Raw genomic sequence first — 15241 nt, forward strand, 5'->3', positions numbered from 1 at the left:
CCTTGGCAATTTTTCCTCACTGGTCAGTTTTCCATGGATGTGTTTGTCTCACTGATCCTCTTTCCTGTCTCTTAGGTCCTTCGACTGTGGCTGTGGTGGTGGTTATTGCAACCCTGTCTTTCTGTGCCCCGTTCCTGGTCTCTACTCCATCACGTGTCAGTTTCCCTGGGCCCAACTCTCTTCTAGATCAATTGTCAGTCTCAGTGTGTCTTGGCTGTCTCTAATTGGTATCACCCCATCTCCCAGATCCTTAGGTGATTCCAATGTGACCATTAGCCTGCAATCATGGCCTCGCCCAGGAACTTGTGAAAAACCACAGAATCTCCAGCCATACCTGTGTGTGTGTGTGTGTGTGTGTGTGTGTGTGTGTGTGTGTGTGTGTGTGTGTGTAAAGAATTCAAATCCGCCTTATAACAAGATGACCCTGGGGAATTCAGGCACATATACCATACTGACATAAGCTCTCTTTTAAAACCACACCCAAGCAAGACCCAGAATAAGAGCGCCAGGATCTCCCGAGCACCGGGATCACCCTGTTGATGTTCTGGGTTCAGCTTCTCCTTACTCCTTCACTTCTAGAAGCCACCCCTGGGATCTGAGCAACTCAGGGAGGGTGTCCGTGACCCCAGGAAGTCCTGAGTATTTAGATGCTTCCACATCTGCAGGATGACCACTCAGGAGCTGTTCTCATTCTCTGTGAACGTCCAAATGCCACCCTCACACATTGTGAATACAATGAGCCCTGGGGCTTATTCTTGTCTGTTTCTGAGCTGGGTGATGATGTGGGTTTAAAAGTGAGGAGCGGTTAATGGCTCACAGTGCTAAAACGCCTACTTGAGGCTGGAATCCTAGAGAGGCCTACAACCACGGGTGGTCCTGAGGAGGTACCTGGTGCTTTGGAGGGTGAGCAAGTGCTGGGGGAGGCCATATATCCATGTCGAGATGCTTCTCTCTGCTCCAGGGTTAAATGGCGAAAACATTCTATGTCTTTATTTGCCTGCATAGCTTGGAAAATGTTAGCTCTCCTCTATGGGGTCACGCACTTACATTTCTGGCCGTCTTTCCCACCTCCAGCTCTGGTATATTTCCCGCCCCATTGTTTGGGGTGATGAGGTTACGCATTTTCTGGATTTTTCAAGTGGGGATTTCCCCCTCTCATCTGGCTTGTTTGGTTTGGTTTAAGAGGACTGGGAGAGAATTCAGAGCTAGGGCCAGCACTAAGGCCCTGCTCCACATCCCTAACCAAGGGCCAGGCCCCCAGGTGTTGGCTTTTTGCCTCAGAACCCTCCAGCTATGGGTCTCACGCGCAGTGGAAACCTCCATGGTAGTAAGGAATGGGGAAACAGGCTTCTACAACAGGTTCTGTCTGGCAAGACTAAATGGATTCATTGGAAATGGCAGGGGCTTGATCTGTTGTAGGTGGAAGTGACAAGAACAAAAGCCTTATTCTAAGGAGGAGGTGATCTGTTTATTTCTTTTTTTAACTTTTTTTTTACAGATTTATTCATTTATTTTATGCATCAGTACACTGTAGCTGTCAGACACACCAGAAGAGGGCATCAGATCCCTTTACAGATGGTTTTGAGCCCCCATGTGGTTGCTGGGAATTGAACTCAGGACCTCTAGAAGAGCAGTCAGTGCTCTTAACCGCTGAGCCATCTCTCCAGCCCAGGAGGAGGTGATCTGAAGACTGATCGCCTTTGGGGGATGCTGAGATGCACCTGCTTTGCTGTGGCCTACCTCCCGGCTCTTCCAGAGAAAGAACTAACAGCGGGAAGAATAGACACCTGCCAGGGGTGTGGTAGAGCCCCTCATTGTGGAGTTGGTAACCTGCTCTGTCTGGAATGAGTTTTCATTGGTGGGATGCAGGAGAATTAGCATCGTGAGCTCCTACCTACGTCCAGCAGGCATTGCCTACCAGGTTGGTGCTTGACCATAGGGGGACTCTGGCCCACAGCTGGAGAAGGTAGCTTGGATACATGCCCTACAGCCTTCCAGAACTTAAGTAGGAAATTGCGAAACAAGGGCTGCGTTCTGAAAGAGAAAGTATGTGAAAAATGGTTCCTCCCTCGCCTGCCCTCCCTGGGGCTTGGTGCAGAGAGGTGGGTGAGATGGGTTCCTGGCTGGACCCACTCCTGTGTGGGGAAGAGGGCAGGGGCCAGCTCCCAGCAAGCTGCCAGCCTTTGATTATTGATTATTGATGATGAGGTTCCTTTTCCTCATCCGTTGAATCTGGTCCATGAACAAGGCCAGCTTCTTCCTCCAGCTGAGTTTCCTGTTCTCAAAGGATTGGTTTCTAGTGGCTCCCTCTCCAATCTCATATAGACCATGACTGTTGACTGGGTGTTTGGAATGTCTTCAGGTTGAGCCAGGCCTGTCCATAAAACGGGAAGCATTTGGCGGTTCCATCGCCTCTGGCTTCCAGTCTTGGCCCTACCCTGGCTGTCTTCTTCAAGGAGCCGGGTGGGCCTCCTGCCAGCATGCTTCCCTGGGAAACATCGAAGTGAGTTAAAGTCAACAATGAGTTCATCTCCAAAAAGAATAAGCCAGCAGCCCCAGGGTATGGAGACAGGAGAAGGCTGAGCAGAGACTGGGGACAGAAAATGGAATGGGTAATACTAAGGCAGCCAGAGTCTGGCAATGGAGGTGGTGTGGCTTAAGGAACAGCAGAAGCACTTTCTGATACCACCCCTGGAAGGGTAAACTTGGCAAAAGTGGTGATGACCAGGATGTCACATTTCCAGAGACCATTCGAAATGTTCTTTTTTTTTTTTTTTTTTTTTGGTTCTTTTTTTCGGAGCTGGGGACCGAACCCAGGGCCTTGAGCTTCCTAGGCAAGCGCTCTACCACTGAGCTAAATCCCCAACCCCTCGAAATGTCCTCTTAAGGAACGGGGGCTGGTGTGAGGTAGAGGGAAAGAAGAAGGCTGTGGTCAGATGATGGGTCAGTGAGTTGTGGCCCTCAGCTGTCCTCAGGCCTGTCTGGGGGATGGGGTTCACACCAGGATAGACATTTGGGCAAGGGCAATGCTGTGCCACCCTCTTGAGTGTTGGAATGGGGGTGGGGTGGGCTTTGATGTGACATCAAGGCCAAGGGCAGAGCAACTTCGTGATTGTTACAAAATCCAACGTTTGGGTACATGCTGGGAGCATGTATGTGCAGATGTACATGTAAATGTGTGTGTTCATGAGAGAGAGAGAGAGAGAGAGAGAGAGAGAGAGAGAGAGCGAGCGTGTGTGTGATTTTTTTCTAATAGTTTCTTCCCTAGCCTGGACTTCACTAAATAGGTTAGGCTGGCTAGCCAGAAAGCTCTAGAGATCTACCTCTCTGAGCCTTCCCAGGGCTGGAATTACTAGTGCATGCCACCACACCCAGAATCTTAACATGAGTTCTGGTGACCGACTCAGGTACACATCTCACTGACCCAGTTGTCTCCCCAATGCAGACCCTGACATTTGAATCCAAACATCTTTACTTGGTAGATTTGTCTCCGAGGGTCCTACATGAGGATTAGGGTTCCTAATGGTGGCATGGCCTGCTTCTGACTGCTCTTCCTGAAGGACACTGGACTTAAGTAGCTGGCCAGACTCACAGTAGCACTCAGAAGTCCAGAGAGGAGACAACTGGAACTGGCTGAAACCAGAGCCACTCACTCTCTGGGCACTGGAGTAGAATCCCAACTCACTCCACCAGCTCAAGAGCCGTGTTCCTAGTAGAGAAGGGTGTCTGTGCCTCCCTGCCTGATAAAAATTGCTTGTGCCAGGTTGAAATACGCCGAACAAATCTGGCTCAGACCTCCACTCTGCCCCCGAGGCTTGGAGACTCTGGCAACGACTCCCTTGAATATACACTTGGCCTCTCTCCCAAGGGCAGGACCGTTGCCGACAGATTGTGCTTGATTTCTCTCCTGCCCTCACATTCATTTTCCCAAGATATTTTATTGTACGAGGTATTTGCCTGCCACGCATATTTACAATTCTTTCCCTGCCACCAAACCAACAAAGTGTCCACAGACATCGAGTCTCGCTTTCTCACAAACACATTTCTCGCTGATTCCCATGGCTTACCCTTCTCCTGTTTCCACTAGTTCTTTTTCTTTTCTCAAACATGCTTCAACCTCTGATCCTTCTGAGCCCTCCCCATCCCGGCTGAGTTGGGCTTCTCTGCTCTTCTGGAGAGCTGTTACCGTCCTGTGCACCACAAGCCTTAGTCTCCCTTATTATAATTTGTTTTAATGTGCACTTGAAAGTCCTTCAAGTCTTCATGACTTCCCTTTTAATACGTCTCCTGGATCTTCAACCAGTGACACTTGCCTTCTGCTATCTTGGGCTAAATAGTAGATAAATAGAAAAAAGAGAATTAATGAGAAGGTCCCACTTGCTTTTTTCCCCTTTGTGTACATAGTGTGTACAGGCATGCACACAGGTGTGTGAACATGTGTGTGGAAGGTGGAGGTCAACCTTGGATGTCATTCCTCAGGCACCATCCACTTGTTTTTGGAGATGAGGTCTCATCGGTGTGGCACTTATGAATTAAGCTAGGCTGGCCAGCCAGTGAGCCCCTAGATACTCACTTGTCCCCACCTTCCCAGTGCTGGTACTACAAGCATGGGTCACCACACCCAGATTTTTTTTATGTAGGTTCTAGGAATTGAACTTGGGTTCTTATGTTTTCAAGGCAAGTACTTTATTGACTGGACTACCTCTCTGGGACAGAGCGGTTTGGGTTTTTGTTCTTTGCTTTTATTACCTGTCACTGGAGATGATAATTGTTGGTGCTTCTGACTCCTCTTTCCTTCTAGGAGTAAAGCGGGGGAGAAAGGTGGGCTGAGTACTAAAGATCATTGGAATACTGGGCCCAAAGCAACCTGACTTTCCATCCCCCTGTGTTTGGCCAGTACTAGTTCTGACAAGGCCGGAGTACTACACCCCAACTCTCCAGGGGTATGGCCTGCTGCTCTCATCTCCTGCCCCATCTTCTCTTCTCATTATTCACTGGTGCCCAGTACAGTTTTTTCCCTTCCCTCAGCAGTAGCCTCCTCTGCATTGCTGTGGATTGTCCATCCATTTTCAACTTATCTGTGGTCACACTTTCTAGTTGAACGTCCCCTCCTGATATCAGTGCTTGAGCCCCTTCCGTTCGGTGGGATCAGCTTGAGGTAGCAATCTCGGACACCCGATCTCATTTTTCATGGATGTGTACACCTCCACCATAAAGATGGTCAATGTACCTAAAACCCAAAGGACTTTATGTCAGAAATGGGGCAGGCGTCAGCCTCAGAGTGTGACCTGGTCGTAAGAAGGACATCAGATGCAGCGTGGCTATCGTGGTCAAACAGGACCAGTTTTCTAACAGAAGGCCAAAACCACAGAGATGAGGATGCTCAGGCTGACTGCAGAGCTGAGAGGTCGCTGGCCCTTAGGAAATGTGAGCATTTTAAGTTGGGAAGAAACAAGAAGAGAAAGGGCCACAAAGTCCCGTTCTAAAATTTGTCTTGTCTGAGAGGAAAGTACTGAAGCAGTAGAAAAATTGTTAGAAAATAAAAGTATTGTTAGTCATGAAGGAGAGAAGGAAAAAAGGAAGAAAGGAAGGAAAAAAGAAAGAGAGAAAAAGAAAGAAAGAAAAGGAAGAAGTGCTTGAGGTGTTCACTGCTTGTCTTCCCTGCCCAGGTCTCCTAAGGATGTTGATGCAACTGGAAACTTAAGTACAGCTAACAGTTATACGATGCCCACACCTGTTCAACCTTGGCCTTGCAATGCTTCCCTTGACCCTCAGCTCAGCCTTGTGAGCTAGACCACCATTGTCATGCCTGTTTTATAGATGAGGAAACTGAGGCACGGGGCCAGGGGGTAGAAATGAGGTAACCAAAGAACACAGTAATAAGTAGGGAAGTTAGGATGGGGCTTAGCTTGGCTCTGCTATTGCTTGGCTGGAGATAATGTGACTCATTTGCAAAGCCTGTCTCCCCTTTGCATGTCGGTCTCCTACTTGTTCAGAGTCTTCCTCACTTGCAGGAAGAGGCTTTCATAGGTTGGATCACATGTCCTCATAAACAATGCCTGCAGTTCACAGAGCCTTCTATCAGCCTCCACCTCTCCACCAAGTCCATCTGGATCCATGGCTCATGACTGCTCAGGAGGGGCTCACCACAGCTGTAGCTGGCAGTTTCTCTCCCAGTGGCTGTCATGGCCTGAAGACCCCAGTGTGCCAGGACCAGGATGGAAAAAACAAAAACAAAAAAAATTCTTTCCTCCCATGCTCTGACTAAGGTCACCAAAGTAAGTCATGGAGAATCCAGGTAAACAGACTTTCTGAGTTGCTTTTTTTTTTTTTTTTTTTGGTTCTTTTTTTCGGAACTGGGGACCAAACCCAGGGCCTTGTGCTTCCTAGGCAAGCGCTCTACCACTGAGCTAAATCCCCAACCCCTGAGTTGCTTCTTGAAGTCCTCTTCTTCTTTTCTGAGATCAGAAGGGGGAAAAATCCCGGGACTTGTTGGGGAATGGGGAGAGCTCCCATACATCAAATAGGCTCAAATAGACCCTATTTGGCCTCTAGACAGCCTCTCTGCCTCTCCCTATGAAATGTAAACCTCTTCAAAGAGCCCTCTGCTGGCCCACGAAAGCATCAGCTACACTCAGATGTACAGGGGGGGCCTGGTTTGAATTTCCAGAGCCTGCGGGAATGGAGAGGGGATGGGGGGTTGGGGATGGGGGGGATGGGGGCTCAGGAGGTATTCCATCTTGGAATGGGGACCACTCTCAAAGAACAATAGCGTCTGCATCATCTGTCCGTGGCACGCCTAGTCAACTCGGAGAATGCACACCAGTGTCCTTGGATGGGGATGTGGGCAAGGCATCCTGTAAAGGGCCAGGGAGTAAAAATATTTTTAGGTTCTGTGGACCATATGTTGTCTGTTGCCGCAATTCATCTCTTCCTTGTAGTGCCAAAGCAGCCAAAGGCCATATGTAAACAAATGGCGTGGCTGTGTTCCAGTAAAACCTTATTTATGAACCCTGAAATTTGAATTTCATATCACTTTCATGCGTCATAAAACGTTATTTTTATTTTGACTTTTTCAACCATTTAAGAAACTAAAATCCATTCTTAGCTTTAGGGCCATATAAAAATAGGCAGTGGGTGGGATTTGGCCAGTGGGTTGTAAGTCTGCCTACCCCTGTGCTGGGGAATAAGCTAAATGATTTGGTTCTTCTTCTTTTTTTTAATGAACACTGATGATGTGGGAGGGGAGAATCTTGGTAGAAATCCAACTACCAGGTCCTGGACAGAGTGGAGAGGCACCCTAGGGTCACAGACAACTCTCAACCCTTCACATTTATTAAAAGTAACTAGAAAGTTCCTCTATTCTCATTTGTAGGATGTGTTAGGAGGAGAGTTTTTTTTCCAAAGATGAAGGACTGATCATATTTTAATCAGGATTCTTAAAGGTTATACAAAGGCTGGGTGTGATAGAGCAGCCTTTAAATCCAACGCTTGGGAGGCAGATGCAGCTGGATCTCCATGAGTTCAAGGCCATCCTGTTCTACATAGGAGTTCTAAAACAGCCAGAGCTACACAGTGTAACCCTGTCTTTAAAACAAAACAAAACAAAACAAATTTACAGGGCTGGAGAGATGGCTCAGCGGTTAAGAGCACTGACTGCTCTTCCAGAGGTCCTGAGTTTAATCCCCAGCAACCACATGGTGACTCACAACCATCTATAATGGGATCCAATGCCCTCTTCTGGTGTGGCTGAAGACAGTGTTCTCATATACATAAAATAAATAAATCTTTACAAAAAAATTTACACAAGGGCTGGGGAAGGAAATGACTCAAGAGATATCAAGCCTTTGTTGCAATAGCGAGGGCCGCAGAGTTTAGACCCCCCAGCACCCAATTAAAAGCCAGGCAGACATGGTAGCCTTTAGTAATTCCAGCACTCAGCAGGTGGAGATGAGATCTCTTGAACAAGCTGGCTAGCTGCATCATTTTGGTAAGCTCTGGGATTCCCCTGAGAGACCCTGGCTTAATATGCAAGGTAGATAATGCAGGAAACAGAATGTATGGGAGGAGGACATGCCTATTCCTAAAGTGTGGAGAAAATTCTTATTTTTTTTTTCTTTTCTTTTTTTCAGAGCTGGGGACCGAACCCAGGGCCTTGCGCTTCCTAGGCAAGCCCTCTACCACTGAGCTAAATCCCCAACCCCGAAAATTCTTATTGTAGATGCTGGCAGACCAAACCAGACCGTGAGAGGAGGGAGGGGGAGGGAGACCCAGGCCAAGAAGCCAGAGACTGGTGTAGCCAAAATTGCTGAGTTATACAGGAATCAGGCTCCAGGCAGGGAAATGGAAACGCAGCCCCTGGAAGAGGGAGGCTAAGTGTTGAGAGGAGTCATAGGTACTGAGTAATGCTGGGAGAGCTGGCCAGCATGCACTTCGAGGTGTTAATGGGCACCTCAACTAGCCATCTGCCCTGGGTTCCTGAGACCTGACAGGAAATAATCAAGGAAGACTCTTAATGTCAATCGGAGGCTTGTGCGCAGGTGTACACAGGTGCCCCACCCTTATGTAGGCAAGCATCCCACCCCATCCCACACCACACATATTGATGGAAATACATGAAATCTTGTGCAAATAAGGACTGGGCCACCTTTTCATTGTCTGCTTGAGAAGGTGTTCACCTTAACTTTTCTCCTACACATTCACGGCCATTTCTGCTTTGCATTTAAGGTTTTGCCCCCAATCTAGACCAGACCAGACATGAGAGCAAGAAGGATGGAGAGAGGTCATAGAAAACCTCAGTATCTTCTTGGCGAGAAGCTGCCTAAGGGTAAGGCTGGCCATCTGATAGGTTTCCTCAGGGGCACAATGGTTTTAAAGGTTGATTCCTCAGACTTGTCTGTCTGTGTGACAGGATTCTTCTGGAAACAAGCCAGGGGACCTGGTGAGCACTGTTTTAAAAAGTGTTTTCCTGGGGTTGGGGATTTAGCTCAGTGGTAGAGCGCTTGCCTAGCAAGCGCAAGGCCCTGGGTTCGGTCCCCAGCTCCGAAAAAAAGAAAAGGAAAAAAAAAAGAAAAAAAAAGTGTTTTCCTAAGGAAAAGGGGGGAGGCAGGCAGAGGAGGGGGAGAATTACACAGAGATTCAGTCTAACGGCTTAAAAAAATCAAAAGGATCACTGGACAGATAGATATCAAATATAATAAGAAACACACTGACCCTGGAGAGATGACTTAATATGGGCTTTCAGCCTCCTTGGAGCTTAACAGCTATCTATAATTTGGAATTAGACTTCCAGTTCCCACATCAGTGAGCGTCCTGGATGTATTTCTGAGGATGCAGCCAGTGTCTTGGAGTTACCTAAACCAGGCCAACGATGAAAGTGTATTAACAGTATCTCAGAAGGGTGTTCCCCAGGTTGTTTGTAAGCAGCTGGGAACAATGGGGACCCAGCTATAGGAAGGAGCAAAAGATCTCTGGTTATTATTCCAAAGCTTAATATAGGGACCTTTTTGAAGACTTGTTTCCTACTTTTTTTTTTATTAATTCTTTGTGAATTTCACATCATGTACCCCCAAATCCCACTCATTTCCCAGTCCTTCCATATCTGCCTCCCCCACTCTTATAACCTCCTCCCCCAACATGAAAAATTAAAGAATAAGAACAAACCATCTCACCACAGAAGCTTCCGTGTGCCACACAGTAAACCCTTTCGCCCAAACATCTTTACTTGTAAATGTTCATTTCAATGAGTCATTGGTCTGGTTCGAGGCCCCTGGCTTCTGCTGCACTATCAAGACCGGAACCTCACCGGAATTCCTCTTGGGTATCCTGCAGTCACCCTGAGTCATGGAGATCTTGCAGCTTTGGTTCTGCAGGGCCATTCCCTTCAAATGCTCCAACAACTCATAGGCGGGATTAGATGGGGTGGGCCAGCTCAAAGCCTTAGACCTGGGCCTGGGTTTTGGCTGAGTTGATCAACCTGCCAGCTCTGTACACCCAATGACACCAGGGGCTAGCTCTAGCCCTCCCTAGTTGCCTGGATTAGGGACCCGCTCAACGCTGCTCTAGGACACAGGTGGCAGCCCAGACCACTACTATCTGCTTGACCTTTGATGGTAGCACTGACCACTGAATCGACGCAAACCCCTGCTGCAGTAGAGCCACAGACCCAGACATGACCCTTGGCAGCAGGACAGCGGTAGTGGATGGGGCCTCTGGGTGTCTCTTGAAGACCTTCTTACCCCTGACATTTGAGCAATGCCAAGAGAGAAGTTTCTCCACCGGCTCGTGGCATCCTTATCTAAAAATCCTCCTGGACGTTCTAAATTGAAAATGGAGGCGTGGGGCTGGAGAGATGGCAGTCGGTTAGGAGCACTTGGCGCTCTTGCAGAAGACAGGATTGGCTCCCAGCAGCCACATCAGGCAGTTCACAACCATCTGTAACCACAGTACCAGGGAGCCTGATGCTCTCTTCTGTTCTCCATGGGCATTGCACGCACAGGATACATACATGCAGCAGCCGGGTGAGGCCGTATGAGGACTCCTTTTCTGTTTAGCACTTCCGGCTTTGGCACTTGTACGGTTTCACATCCGGTGGCAGTCACTCTAGATTCAGCTCTTATATTTGCCAGCCTGGCCTCCAGCTGGACTTGTAGCTAAGAATGACCTTGAACTTTTGCCTCTCCTGTCTCTGCCTCCTGAATGTGAGATTGCAGGCAACCAGCACCTTGTTGGGTTTTCTGGGCTTGGGGATGGACCCTGGGGCTTAGCCCACGCTGAGCAGACACTCAGTACTTACTCTCTCCAGTTCTCTCTTTATTCCTTTGCTTGCTTGAAGGTAAGGTCCCTATCTTCTGGCTGGCTATGAATTCAGAGCAATCTTCCTGCTTCAGCCTTCTGAATTCTGGGATTCTACACCTGAGGCACCCATCTCTTCTCGGGTTGCAACTCACCCCGGCAGCTGGGATTCTGCCGTCAGAGAGCGAGACCCAAAGAGAATGAGTGAGGAGTCTCTGTGGCAGCTCAGCTGTGAGGCGCAAGCCAACAAGCTGGCACTAATTAAGAGCTAATGACCTTACAATGAAGCACTGCCAAGGGATAAGGACCCTGGGCTGCAGAGTAAACACAGACACTTGGGGCAGAGCCAAGACAGATTTTCAGAGAGCACTAGAGCCTGCTTCAGCCTTCTCTACCTTGGCTTTGCTGGAGAAAATGAGAGGACGCAAGATTGCTGAAACCAAGCCTTGTTAGGCAGGCTTCTGGTCAGGTTATCAGGGAGCCACAGGGTAACTTTCAGGGGGAGGGTTTGCTTTTCAGAGCTAAAGCATCTGTGCAGAGGCTGTGGATGTGAGACTGTGGACTGAGACAGTGCTTGACGGCCAGTTTGAAGTCCTGGGCTTGATCCCCAGCATAGCACAAAGCAGCACAGTACACAGTATGCCTCTAATCCCAGAACACGGGAGGTAGAGACATGAGAATCAGAAGTTCCGGGTCATCCTCATCTACATGCCAAGTTTGAGGCCAACCTGGGCTATACGAGATCCAATATCAACAAAACAATAATAACAAAATGAGGAAAACATCTCAATATACAAGAGTCACGAGGGAGCTAGGGATCTAACTCCAGTAGCAGAGTGCTTACCTAGAATGGATAAGGCCCTACGTGTGATCCCTAGTATCTCTCAGGTAACTTAAGGCATGGCCATGTTAAACACTTGCCTATCATGCTGCTGGACCTAGTTTAACCCAGTGCTGGAGGGAAAAATAGACCATTAAAAGGTAGGTTATTAGGGGCTGGGGATTTAGCTCAGTGGTAGAGTGCTTACCTAGGAAGCGCAAGGCCCTGGGTTCGGTCCCCAGCTCCGAAAAAAAAGAACCAAAAAAAAAAAAAGGTAGGTTATTTTACATTTGAGCCCCTATCTTTAATCAAGTGGAGCTGGGAAGCTCTTCAAGAGGCTGCGTTTTTAACCCACTCCCCCAAGTGATTTTGATGCTGGTGGTCCTCAGGCCACACTGAAAAAAAAATGTCTTCTTTAGAAGCCTCTGCTGTTTACCCACCGGACACCAACAAGAAGATGACAGTGAGGTCAGGCTTCTCAGCTTCCTGTGAAAACAGCAGCATCCATATGAGACTTGTTTCACTCCCATCCATACAGGCTCGTGGCTAAAAGCAAGAGGACTGCAGAGGATGAGGTGCTAATCTGGGCCTAGAGAAAGAGAGAAAGCATTGCTTCTGCACCGTACGGACTGAGTTTGCAACGTGTGTTCATGTACGTGTGTTCCATAAACTCGTGGAATCGCCCTGCAAGCTTTCGGGTTGCTAAGTCATTCTTTGTTGTATGACCCATGAGTGTGGCAGAATGCATGAAGAACTGTGATCCTGGGGGTGTCTTGCCTCCTCTAGCTGCCTGGCGTTAAGGGGGGAAATGAGTGAAGTACGGTGTCGGTATTATAACCGTGGGAAGTGGGATAGACAAAACGTGAGCTAAGCTCGCCTCTGTCAGGCGCCTCGTTTGCTAGTAGGACCGAGGGTGGCTGTTAGGCTCAGCAAATGCTGTTCGAAGGGTTGATAGGTCAGACTGTAAAAGTAATGGGAAATTTGTACGGTCAACATAAGCAGGGTAGGAAAGAGGAGAGAAACAATCCACCATATCATCTGGGAAAATAAAACTCTTTGGCAAGACTTCATAACAGCCTGATTCAAAATTTCATAATGAAATTATGTCTCTGATCAAAGCCTGCATGAGCTCACGAGCTGATTTTTGCCATTCGTGTTTATTCTGGTTTGCACCAAGTGGAGGCATCAGAAACACATTAATCTAATCTTCTTTCTGGGAGGAGGCTCTTGTACCCTCATTTGGGGATCAAAGGGATGGAGTATGGCAGGAGGGACCATCTCCAGCCCCTCACCGAATGTGCAGTTTTGATTGGTTGTCAGAGTCCCCTTAGGCAAAGATCACCGGTAGGGCCCTCCTAGCAGAGTTGAGCCTCCTGACACTCGCCCTTGAGGCAAGAAAAGCAAAGCTTAAGAAGGGAGGGAGACTTCCACCTCTCCTCTGGGACAAAGTCTGCCTTAGCTCTAGAAAGAATAGTTCCGGGGGTTTGTTTGTTTTAGACTCAGAGAAACGCTCAATTGTACCTCTTTCAACTGGAGTACTTTGCCACAGGTTTTCTTTTTGCAACATGAGCTCAAACCCAAGGGCTCCACGCTTCTCATGGATCTTACTCAACTAGCACTTTTCTGGTCCTTCTCAAAGGCACACACATAGACACTCCCAGCAACTCAAGTCCCAACAGAGAAGGTTCTTTGTTGAAACCTCGGAAACAGATTAGACAAGAGACACCCCCACCCTGTCATTCCTTATTTATCCAAGGAAGATTTAGGAAGGCCTTATTTTATATTTTATGTCAGGTGCTTGTTCAAAGTGATTTTGATTTTTGAGTCCAGGGACCTTTGCATATTTAACTGCACCTTTGTGACACTTCGGTTCTCTCTCTCTCTCTCTCTCTCTCTCTCTCTCTCTCTCTCTCTCAAAATAATGTCTTGGAGGGCCATGCCAGGCTGGAGGTGGCACCCACCCTAATCCCAGCACTCTGGAGGCCAGCATGTACTACAGAGTGAGTTTCGGGACAGCCAGGGCTGCAAAGAGAAACCCTGTCTCAAAAAGCAAGCAAGCAAACAGATAATATCTTGTTCTACAGTTTGGCTTGTACCTCCCTATACAGCCCAGGCTAGACTGTCCTTGAACTCACGGCTAGCATAGTCTAACCTCAAATGCTGAGGTTAGAGGCTCATGCCAGCACACTCTGCTTTGTTAAGTTCTGAGGACACAGAGGTGAGTAATGTACCTGGTTTCCACTCCCCTGAAGCTTATGGGAAAGCAGCCAATGCCCCTGTGAATAGGACCATTTCAGCTAGTGGCATGTGCCGTGAGGCAGAATGGAATACTGGGAAGAAAATGGCTGACTTAAATCAATAACTCAGAAATACTTCTGCCAAAAGGATAAACTACCAGATAAAATAAGAGCATGTAGCTCAATCTGAAAACAAGTGAACCGTGAAAAGAGAATTTTTCGATGTAGGGTCTCTCTATGTAGTTCAAGCTGGATTTGAACTTGTGGCAATCCTCCTAGCCTCTCAAGTATATCATGTTTTCTTAGATTCTTTAAGTTATCCTAAACCATGAATGGAATATAAGCTAGCAAGTGTGTTTATTTATTTTTAATCTGAAATTCAAATTTCACTGTTTCCTGTATTTTCTTTTCTTTTCTTTTCTTTTCTTTTTTTTTTTTTTTTTTTTTTTTTTTTTTTTTTTTTTTTTTTGGAGCTGGGGACCGAACCCAGGGCCTTGTGCTTCCTAGGCAAGCGCTCTACCGCTGAGTTAAATCCCTAACCCCCTGTATTTTTTTCTTGATCTTCTCTTCCTCCTTCCTCTCCTCCTCTACCTCCTCCTTCCTCTCTTCTTCTACTTTCTCCTTCCTCTCCTCCCCTACCTGTCCTCCTCTTTCTCCTTCTCTTCCTATTTCTCTTCCTCCTCTTCTTCCTCCTCCTTCTTTTGAGACAAGGTCTTGCTATATTATGTGGACAGGCCTGGAACTTGGCAATCTTCCTTCCTCTGCCTTTGAGCGTGGGTATTATAGGTGTGCGCCACCGTGCTGATGTATTTGCTGGTGTCTGTAATCCTGTGGATAGATGATATTTGAGCAGGAATGGACCAGAAGGAACCAGCTATGCCGATCAGGGAAACACTGATTCAGACAGAACAACATTCAGTATAAATGTCAGAAGGAGATCAGAGGAAATGAGGTCAGAGAAAACGGAGCCAGATCACACGTTTTATAAGAATGGGAAGGAGTTTGAATCTGTCTTTCTTTGTGATAAGCCATTAGAGAATTAGAAATCTTTTTTTTTTCTAAAGATTCATTTACGCTGTAGCTGTCTTCAGACATACCAGAAGAGGGCATCAGATCCCACTATAGATGGTTGTGAGCCACCATGTGGTTGCTGGGAATTGAACTCAGGACCTCTAGAAGAGCAGAGCAGTCAGTGCTCTTAACCACTGAAACATCTCCTTCCTTCCTTCCTTTTTCTTCTCTCTCTCTTTTCTCTCTCTCTCTCTCTCTCCCTCCCTCCCTCCCTCCCTCTCCTCTCCTCTCCTCTCTCCTCCTCCTCTTCCTTCTTCTTCCTCTCTCTCTCTCTCTCTCTCTCTCTCTCTCTCCTCTCTCTCTCTCTCTCTCTCTCTCT

General features: G+C 47.6%; 1 long non-coding RNA gene across 2 annotated transcripts; it reads right to left on the bottom strand.

The window, feature by feature from the left end:
- Positions 1-389: 389 nt before the first annotated feature.
- LOC108351029 (uncharacterized) lies at positions 390-15089 on the bottom strand. 2 transcript variants are annotated; one of them, XR_010051980.1, is made up of 4 exons: positions 14949-15083; positions 14491-14679; positions 4750-12203; positions 390-2488 (listed from the first exon to the last, which is right to left on the bottom strand). It is a non-coding gene; the product is annotated as an uncharacterized LOC108351029 (long non-coding RNA). The 2 variants fall into 2 exon arrangements; XR_005504991.2 differs by having other exon boundaries at positions 1149-2488; positions 4750-4797; positions 9672-15089.
- Positions 15090-15241: the final 152 nt, after the last annotated feature.

This window comes from Rattus norvegicus, chromosome 5, assembly GCF_036323735.1.
Source record: "Rattus norvegicus strain BN/NHsdMcwi chromosome 5, GRCr8, whole genome shotgun sequence".
NCBI classification, from domain to species: domain Eukaryota; kingdom Metazoa; phylum Chordata; class Mammalia; order Rodentia; family Muridae; genus Rattus; species Rattus norvegicus.